Raw genomic sequence first — 11613 nt, forward strand, 5'->3', positions numbered from 1 at the left:
CTGCGGACAAGTTGGTATTTTTTCCTGCAGGATTAATTATAAGTATTGACGAGTCCGGAGCGTCATTTGCATAGGAAGCGTTAATGAGAAGAAATTCAGTTTTAGAAAAGAGCCCTAAAGAAAAGCGAGAGAACAAACACCCGGCTCCAAAATCAATGGTGATTTGCACTGTAGAGATGGCGGTGGCGTCTGAACGCATCCTTGCTAATCAATGCCGGCGAGAGGCAGCCCGGGGACCGGCTCTAAGAGTCTCAGAGAGGGATCGGACACTCCGAGACCACCGGCTTTGAAGCCTGAATGACACTCGGGGGATCTTTCCCAAGGACAAAACATTTGCGACCTGAGGGTCTCCACCCCGATAATAGATGGTGGGTGATTAGAGAAGAGCCCATTGTCAGCAGCCGCAAAGTCACGTCAAGAGGAACTTGTGTAATCTCCCAAAATGTTCTGCAAGTGCCCCCACACTGCTGGGAGATGCGGTATATGGTAGTGCCCGATGCAGGCAGTGGGGGTAACAGACCCTAGAGACACCGGCGAGAAGCTAAGGGCACAGGAAACAGGCTGGACAGCGAGGGGCGCACAACACATCAAAACTCCAAACCAGGCCCAAATATTACTGCCGTAAAGTGACTGAATAATACAGCCATATAGTGACTGAATAATACCACCGTATAGTGAGTGAATAATACCACCATACAATAACTTTATAATATCACCATACAATAACTGAATAATACCACTACATAGTGAGTGAATAATACCACCATACAATGACTGTATAATATCACTACACAGCGCCTGAATAATACCGCCATATAGTGACTGAATAATACCACCGTATAGTGAGTGAATAATACCACCATACAATAACTTTATAATATCACCATACAATGACTGAATAATACCACTACATAGTGAGTGAATAATACCACCATACAATGACTGTATAATATCACTACACAGTGCCTGAATAATACCACCATATAGTGAGTGACTAATACCGAAATACAATGACTGCATAATATCACTATACAGTGACAGAATAATACCACCATATAGTGAGTGAATAATACTGCCATACAATGATTGTATAATATGTGGTATAGCGACAAGCTCGGCTGTACGCAGAAGTAGACAAGGTGCACCGTCTCTTTAAATTTTGGGTTGATTTATTAAATGTCATAAACCACCCAGGAGTCCATAAAGTAAACACGGCCCATTTGGCATAACGGCAAAACAAAATACAAAGATACAGCACAGTCCATAAATCGGCCGGGGTCCGGCCACTCAGGGATAGGCACACACGGTTCAGCACAGCACATGCAAGCTCCTCTCTGGAGCAGGTTTCTTCAGACACTGAACCCACCTGAGTGTAAAGGCTGGCTATTTAAAGCCCTGACCACTGCCTGGATTGGAGATATGGTGGATGATGTCCCGCCACGCTCTTCGCCATCCACTAAAAATATGCCCTTGTAAACCGAGACCGTTAACCCTCTCTGCATCTAATGTGCAGGAGAAACTTCCATGTTTTCACATCACTGAGGCTAACAGCCTGAGTGAAACATATCTCCCTTCCGACACATTGCCAGTGACCTTGTCACATATCCCCTCCCCGCCGCCCAAAGCCGGTTGTTTTGGCACCTTCACTCATTAGACATGGAAGTCTGGACAGGGCATCGGAATTAACATGTAATTTCCTGGGCCTGTGCTCCACCGAAAAACTAAAGTCCTGGAGGGCCAGAAACCACTTGGTCACCTGGGCATTTTTCCCCATCCTTTCCCTCATCCATCTTTAGGGGGGCATGGTTTGAGACCAGTCTGAATTTGCAGTCTAACCAGTAGTACTTAAGGGTGTCAACCGCCCACTAGGCGGTCAGGCACTCCTTTTCCACAATTGCATACTTCTTTTTGCAGGCCAAGAGCTTTATGATCAGGTACAGATTCGGGTGTTCCTCCCCATTTACCTCTTGAGATAAGACGGCTCCTATGCCGACGTCTGAGGCGTCCATCTGGAGCACAAATTCTTTATGGAAGTCAGGTGCTATCAAGACTGGCTGGTTACACAGGGCATGCTTCAGCTCCTGGAACGCTAATGTGACACCCCAGGGGTCTGGTTGCCACAGTGATAGAGATATTACGTCTGAGAGCAGGTGGGAGGTCTCTTGGTCAGGGATCCTATGCATGCCACACCTCCTGCCCAGTCCTGGGAGGGGAAGAACTTCCCCTATATAAACCTAGGGCTGAGGCAGGGTTAGTGAGTAGAGAAGAAGTAGAGACAGAGAAGAGCAGCAGATATAGGAGAAGAACATCAGGAGCTCTGTGGGAGCAGTGCTACAAGGAGTCAGGGGCTGGCAGCTGCAGAGCTCGCCCTGACTGAGAAGTTATCACTGGACCCGGAGTCCGAGGCTGTGGGGACTAACTCCTATCCAGCAGCAGAAACCGACCGGCAGGGGATTGCAGGTCCTCTGGCCCAGAAACCCGAAGGCACGGTCACACGCGTGGGACCAGCACCGCCGTCGTGGAGCGGAAGCTACTAGAAGGCCCCGAGTCACCGGCCATACGGGTGAGCACCACACGGTACACTCAGGGACGTGGGCTACTTATACCCGCCTCTAGCAAGGTAGCCGGAAGAGTATCGTTAGTTTGGGAGGCCTACAACTCCGCCTGGCCAGGGGAGATCCCATCTGCTCAAGGACTGACCAGGCCCCAATCGCTAGCCAGTACTCCGGGAGGGTCTATCTTTGTCACCAGTAAAGACCCTGAACTACACCGTACCGTCTCCGAGTGGTTCCTGCTACCCCCATCATCCACGTCGGTTGCCCTGAGGCCATACCCCTCCCGTTGGGGGTTATACTATCACGCTGCACAATCCTACCACCGGCCTCAGCGGTCTGCCCTGCAGCAGCAGCTCCTTAGCTGTACTCAACGGGTGGCGTAGTCGTCCAACATCTACCGCTAATACAGCACCACTTAGTCTGATCTCTGGGCACGGACCGGATCACCGCCACGAGACTACAACCCTCAAGAGATCCGGCTCCGGGTAAGCTCCTGCGTGCGCAACGCAGCGCGACACCGGCCCAGGGGCGCGTCACTATCTCTGCCTCAGAAGACCACTTAGCCATCGCTGTCTTCATACCTCTGAGTAGGTCAGTCAGGGGTGTCGCTATTGTGGCGAAATTTGGGATAAATCGCCGATAATACCCCACGATTCCCCGAAAGGCCCGTATCTGTTTCTTGGAGGCCGGTTGCGGGTAATTCTGGATTGCCTCCACCTTGTTTATTTGTGGTTTTATTTTTCGCCCCTTCCAACTACGTAGCCCAAGTCCTTTGTCTCTTCTCTTCTTATGGCGCATTTCTTGGGTTTATGGTAAACCTGGCATTTCTCAATGCATCCAGTACTGCCTGGACCTTCTGCAGGTGGGTTTCCCAATCTTGGCTGAAAATCATGATGTCGTCCAGGTAAGCAGCAGCGTATTTCTTATGTGAGCCCAGAATCCTGTCCATGGCCCTCAGGAAGGTAGCTGGGGCTCCCTGTAGACCGAACGGCATCCTGGTGTATTGAAAACACCCGTTGGGTGTAGAGAAGGCCGTTTTTCCTTGGCACCTGGGACCAAGAGAATTTGCCAGTACCCTTTGGTTAGGTCCAGGGTAGTGATGTACCTGGCAGGCCTCAGCCTCTCAATAAGTTCATCGACCCGGGGCATCGGGTAGGCGTCAAACTTGGACACTTCGTTTAGCTTCCTGTAATCATTACAGAAGTACCATTCTCCGTCCGGCTTGGCTACAAGAACAATAGGGCTGGACTAGCATCTCTTAGACTCGTCGATAACGCCCAGGCTCAACCTTCTTCTCACCTCCTTCGACATCACCTCGCGGCGGGCTTCGGGAATTCGATACGACCTCTGGTTCACCCGCATGTGCTGTTCCGTCAGGATCTCATGCTCCACAACTTGCGTACATCCGGGCAATTCTGAGAACAAGTCTCGGTTTCTTTGCAGGAGCTCTCAGCACTGTTGTTTTTGGTACAGTGACAGTGTCTCTGCCACTGTGACATCCTCGACCCTGGCTTCAGGATTTGCCCCTAGACATGTAGCTTCCACCAGTTCCCTGTCCCGCCACGGCTTAAGTTAGTTGATGTGGTAGATCTGGTAGGCTTCCTTCTACCCGGCTGGTGGACTTTGTAATTAACTTCACTCAGCTTCTCAACCACTTCGTATGGCTTTTGCCATTTAGCGTACCAACACTAACACCTGATCCCCCAGGCTGAATTGTCTCAGCCTTGCGGCCCAATTGTAGACCCTCGCCTGGGCTTCTTGTGCCTGTAGAAGGCTCTCCTTCAAAATTGGCATCACCCTCTCGATCCGGTCCTGCATCTGGATAACATGCTCGATGACACTCCTGTGGGGTATAACCTCTGTTTCCCAGGTCTCCTTTGCTATGTCCAGAAGTCCCAGAGGGTGTCGTCCGTATACCAGCTCATATGGTGAGAATCCCGTAGAGCTCAGGGGAACTTCCCAAATGGAGAATAGTAGGTATGGCAACAGGCAATCACAGTCTTGCCCATCCTTCTCCACGACCTTCTTCAACATCGACTTCAAGGTCTTGTTGACTCTCTCTACAAGTCCGTCCGTCTGCAGATGGTATACATACGTTCGGAGTTGTGTAATTTGGAGAGCCATACACAACTCCCTTATCACCTTCGACATAAAAGGAGTTCCCTGGTCCATCAGGATCTCCTTTGGCAGACCCGTCTGGGAGAAAATATGCACCAGTTCTCTGGCGATACTTCTGGCGGAGGAATTTCTCAATGGTACTGCTTCCGGATACCGAGTTGCATATCCCAATACAACCAGGATGTATTGGTGCCCTTGGGCGAACTTCACCAGGGGCCCGACAAGATGCATGGCAATCCGGTCAAATGGGACCTCTATGATAGGTAACGGCACTAGGGGGCTGCGGAAATGGGACACGGGAGCCGTTAGCTGACAGGTGGGACAGGATTGGCAGTAGTTCACAATCTCCCGGTGACATTCAAGTCAGTAGAACCTCTGTAGGACCCGCTCTTGAATCTTGTCTACCCTTAGATGTCTACCCAAGATGTGAGAATGGGCCAGGCCTAACACTCTACGCCTATAGGGTCCCAGCACTACCAACTGCTCTATTACTTCCCCTTTTGGGTTAGTGACCTAATAAAGAAGCTCCCCAATGAGTGAGAAATATGGGAACCTGGTGTCAGCCCCTGGCTCTTGAGCAACCCCATTGATTACAGATACATTGTCAAAGGCATACTTCAAAGTAAGATCTTGCATCTGCGCAGTACCAACGTTCCCCCCAGACACACCCAAATCTGGAACCTCGGCCTCCAGGGTCACTACCTCGTCTTCGTCCCCCGCAAGGACACACAGGCGGAACCAATCTGCCTCTGACTGCGATGGTAATACATCATGGTGTAACCGGCTCATGGTTGAGAAACCTGACACCCCCACTTTCCGCCACAAGTCCCAGAACAGACTGAAGTCCTGCCGTATTATCACCAGGTGGAGCAGATCCTTGACCACCCAAACCTCATGAGACTCAGCTCTACAGTCAGTGTGTATAGTCACTCTGGCAATAGGTTAATCCTTGGCGTCCCCATAAATGCACCGCACACCCACGTTTGTCCCGGGGATAATTATTATTTATTCAATTGGTGTTGGAGCGTGGCCCTTATGAGAGTCACCAAACTCCCTGAGTCCAGGAGTCCTGCCACCAGTACCCCATTAATGGTCACGGGACACGACTGTAGCCCCTCACCGGGCTGATAGTCCACACTGCAGGCGGGGTAGGCATAGTAGGAACAGCGACATCCCAGGCTACAGTCCATTTGTTCAGAGGTCAGGGGGCAGCCACATGGCCTAGGACGTGACACCTCCAATAAATAATCTCTCCCACAGGGACTTTGGGCATCACCTCCCCCGCCCCTTTGGATCTTGGACGCCCCACCCCCTTTTGGGCCTTCGCCCCTGATTAGGACCCCCATTATGGAGTGGGCTGTTCTCCCATGGAACCCTCGACCCCCTGATACCTCTCAACCAGTCTGACAGTGCATCAGCGTTCCAGGGATCACCCTGGGCAACCCAAGTCTGTACCGGCCTCGGTAGGGAATGCACAAATTGATCCATCACTACACGCTCTACCATCTGCGCCGGGGTAGAGGACTCCGGTTGCAGACATTTTTGAACGAGATGCAATAGGCCAAACATTTGGGACCATGGGGGTTTCTCGCAGTGAAACGCCCAGCGGTGGACGCGCTGTGCTCGGACTGTCATTGTTATCCCCAATCATGCCAAAATTTCAGTTTTTAACTTTGCATACTCTTTGGCATCTTGAAAGGCCAAGTCATAATACGCCTTCTGGGGTTCCCTCGTCAGGTATGGTGCCAACACCTCTGCCCATTGCTCTGGTGGAAGCTTCTCCCTCTCAGCGACCCTCTCGAACACTATCAGAAAAGCTTCTACATCGGCCTCCAGGGTCATTTTCTGCAGAGCTCCACTTAACTGCCTTTCGGGCAGCAAAGTCATCCACTGAACTTATCGTTGGAGCTGTTGCCGAGCCACGGATCACCTCTGCGAGCAAATCGCTCTGCTGCTGCTTTTGTCGGCAGTGGTCCTGTTGGGCCTGGAGCTGGAGCTGTGGCATAAGCAACTTAGTGGTCGCCTGTTGCACCATCTGCTGTTGCTGTAGCATCTGCTGGTGCTGCGCTTGCTGTGCCTGCAACAGATGCTAAAGCAGGTCCTCCATTTTGTCCGGCGTAACTTGCGGGCTTATGGCCGACTTCACCCAGGACATGCAACACGTCTTGTAAAAGTCACACGTGTTCGCTAGGAGTTGTGCCCGCAATTCTAACACCACTTGTGGTATACCGAAAAGCTCAGCTGTATGCGGAGGTAGACAAGGTACACTGTCTCTTTAAATTTCGGGTTGATTTATTAAATGTCATAAACCACACAGGAGTCCATAAAGTAAACAAGCCCCATTTGGCATAACGGCAAAAAAAATACAAAGACACAGCACAGTCCGTAAATCGTCCGGGGTCCGGCCACTCAGGGTTAGGCACACACGGTTCAGCACAGCACATGCGAGCTCCTCTCTGGAGCAGGTTTCTCCAGACACTGAACTCACCTAAGTGTAAAGGCTGGCTATTTAAAGCCCTGACCACTCCCTGGATTGGAGATAGGGTGGATGGCTTCCTGCCCCACTCTTCACCATCCACTAAAAGAATACCATTGTAAACCGGGGCCGTTAACCCTCGCTGCACCTAATGTGCAGGAGAAACTTCAATGCTTCACATCACTGAGGCTAACAGCCTCAGTGACACATACCTCTCCTCCGATGCACTGCCAGTGACTTTGTCACAAATATCACCATACAGTGACTGAATAATGCCACCACATAGTGACTGAATAATACCGCCATACATTGATTATACAATATCACTATACAGTGACTGAATAATACCACCATATAGTGAGTGAATAATACCTCCATACAATGATTATATAATATCACCATATATTGACTGAATAATACCACCATATAGTGAGTGAATAATACTGCTAGTAAATTATACTTCCATATAGTCATTCTATAATACCTCCATACAGTGACTAATTAAAACCACCAGTGAAGATAATCATAATATTAGCAGGACCCTGGACTGGCAGCCACATCAGTAGTTCACGATCACCGGAATAGACCTTTGCAAACCGTCTCTTCTACCCGCCGGAATCCATGGACCCTCTTCTGATTCATAGATCTGATGCAAAGTCATCATTGTGATGTGATGCAAATACAACTTCCGCTACTACCACCAATACAACACCCCTACTATTTCCAATACAACACCCCTACTGCCTCCAATACAACATTACCTACTACTTCCAATACAACACCCCCTACCACCTCCAATTCAACACCCCCTACCTCCTCCAATACAACACCCCCTACTACCTCCAATACAACACCCCTACTACCTCCAATACAACATCCCCTACTACCTCCAATACAACACCCACTACTACCTCCAATACAACACCCTCTAATACTTCCAATACAACACCCCCTACTACCTCCAATACAACACCCATGAAACCTCCAAAAGAACACCCCTACTACCGCCAATACAACACCCCCTACTACCTCCAATACAACACCCCTAAAACCTCCAATACAACACCCCTACTACCTCCAATTAAACACCCCCTGCTACCTCCAATACAACACCACCTACTACATCCAATACAACACCCCTAAAACCTCCAATACAACACCCCTACTACCTCCAATTCAACACCCCCCGCTACCTCCAATACAACACCACCTAATACTTCCAATACAACACCCCCTACTACATCCAATACAACACCACCTAATACCTCCACTACAACACCCTCAATATCTCCAATACAACACCCAGTACTACCTCCAATACAACACCCCCTACTACCTCCAATACAACACCCCCTACTACCTCCAATACAACACCCCCTACTACCTCTAATACAACACCCCTTATTACCTCCAATACAACACCCCTACTACTTCCAAAACAACACCCCCTACTACCTCCAATACAACACCCCTACTACTTCCAAAGCAACACCGCCTACTACCTTCAATACAACACCCCCTACTACCTCTTATACAACACCCCAAAAACCTCCAATACAACACCCCTACTACCTCCAATTACACACCCCCTGCTACCTCCAATACAACACCCACTACTACATCCAATATAACACCACCTAATACCTCCAATACAACACCCCCAATATCTCCAATACAACACCCGGTACTACCTTCAATACAACACCCCCTACAACCTCCAATACAACACCCCGTACTACCTCCAATACAACACCCCTAAAACCTCCAATACGACACCCGTACTAACTCCAATACAACACCCCCTACTACCTTCAATACAAAACCCCCTACTACCTCCAATACAACACCCCTAAAACCTCCAATACAACACCCCCTACTACCTACAATACAACACCCCTAAAACCTCCAATACAACACCCGTACTACGTCCAATACAACACCCCCTACTACCTCCATTACAACACCCCTTCTACCTCCAATACAACACCCCCTACTACCTCCAATACAACACCCTCTACTACCTCCAATACAACACCCACTACTACATCCAATATAACACCACCTAATACCTCCAATACAACACCCCCAATATCTCCAATACAACACCCCCTACTACCTTCAATACAAAACCCCCTACTACCTCCAATACAACACCCCTAAAACCTCCAATACAACACACCCTACTACCTACAATACAACACCCCTAAAACCTCCAATACAACACCCGTACTACGTCCAATACAACACCCCCTACTACCTCCATTACAACACCCCTTCTACCTCCAATACAACACCCCCTACTACCTCCAATACAACACCCTCTACTACCTCCAATACAACACCCCCTACTACCTCCAATACAACACCCTCTACTACCTCCAATACAACACCCCCTACTTCCTCCAATACAACACCCGTAAAACCTCCAATACAACACCCCTACTACCTCCTATACAACACCCCCTGCTACTTCCAATGCAACACCCCTAAAACCTCCAATACAACACCTGTACTACCTCCAATACAACACCCCATAAAACCTCTAATACAACACCCCTGCAACCTCCAATACAACACTCCTACTACCTCCAATGCAACACCCCCTACTATATCCAATATAACACCCCCTACTACCTTCAATACAACACCCCTACTACCTGCAATATACCTGCTACTACCTCCAATATAACACCCGCTACTACCTCCAATACAATACCCCCTACTACCTCCAATACAACACCCAGTATCTCCAATACAACACCCCTACTACCTTCAATACAACACCCCCTCTTGCCTCCAATACAACACCCCCCTCTTACCTCCTATACAACACCCCCTATTACCTGGAATACAACACCCGCTACCTCCAATACAACATCCTATACTACCTCCAATACAACACCCCTAAAACCTCCAATACAACACACCCTACTACCTACAATGCAACACCCCTAAAACCTCCAATACAACACCCGTACTACGTCAAATACAACACCCCCTACTACCTCCATTACAACACCCCTTCTACCTCCAATACAACACCCCCTACTACCTCCAATACAACACCCTCTACTACCTCCAATACAACACCCCCTACTACCTCCAATACAACACCCTCTACTACCTCCAATACAACACCCCCTACTTACTCCAATACAACACCCGTAAAACCTCCAATACAACACCCCTACTACCTCCTATACAACACCCCCTGCTACTTCCAATGCAACACCCCTAAAACCTCCAATACAACACCTGTACTACCTCCAATACAACACCCCCTACTACCTCCAATACAACACCCTCTGCTACCTCCAATACAACACCCCTACTACCTCCAATACAACATCCCCTACTACCTCCAATACAATACCCCTTACAACCTCCAATACAACACCCCTACTATCTCCAATATAACACCCCTACAATCTTCAATACAACACCCCCTACTACCTCCAATACAACAACCCTACTACATTAAATACAACACCAGCTACTACCTCCAATACAACACCCAATACGACCTCCAATACAACACCCACTACTACCTCCAACACAACACCCCTACTACCTCCAATATACCTGCTACTACCTCCAATACAACACCCTCTACTACCTCCAATACAACACCCCCTACTTCCTCCAATACAACACCCGTAAAACCTCCAATACAACACCCCTACTACCTCCTATACAACACCCCCTGCTACTTCCAAAGCAACACCCCTAAAACCTCCAATACAACACCTGTACTACCTCCAATACAACACCCCATAAAACCTCTAATACAACACCCCTGCAACCTCCAATACAACACCCCTACTACCTCCAATACAACACCCCCTACTATATCCAATATAACACCCCCTACTACCTTCAATACAACACTCCTACTACCTGCAATATACCTGCTACTACCTCCAATATAACACCCGCTACTACCTCCAATACAATACCCCCTACTACCTCCAATACAACACCCAGTATCTCCAATACAACACCCCTACTACCTCCAATACTACACCCCCTCTTGCCTCCAATACAACACCCCCCTCTTACCTCCTATACAACACCCCCTATTACCTGGAATACAACACCCGCTACCTCCAATACAACATCCTATACTACCTCCAACACAACACCCCTATTACCTCCAATACAACACCCCCTACTACCTCCAATAAAACACCAGTTACAACTTCCAATAAAACACCCCCTAGTACCTCCAATACAACACCCACTACTACCTCCAATACAACATCCACTACTACCTCTGACACAATACCCACTACTACTTCTGATACAACACCCCTTACTAACTCTGATATATCAACAGCAACTACCTCCAATACAACACCTGTTACTACCTCCAATACAACACCTGTTACTACCTCCAATACAACACCCCCTGCTACCTCCAATACAACACCCGCTAATACCTCCAATACAACACCCACTACTACC

This window comes from Phyllobates terribilis, unplaced genomic scaffold (assembly GCF_046119375.1).
Source record: "Phyllobates terribilis strain yellow unplaced genomic scaffold, ASM4611937v1 Scaffold_1__5_contigs__length_1240528914, whole genome shotgun sequence".
Lineage (NCBI taxonomy): Eukaryota > Metazoa > Chordata > Amphibia > Anura > Dendrobatidae > Phyllobates > Phyllobates terribilis.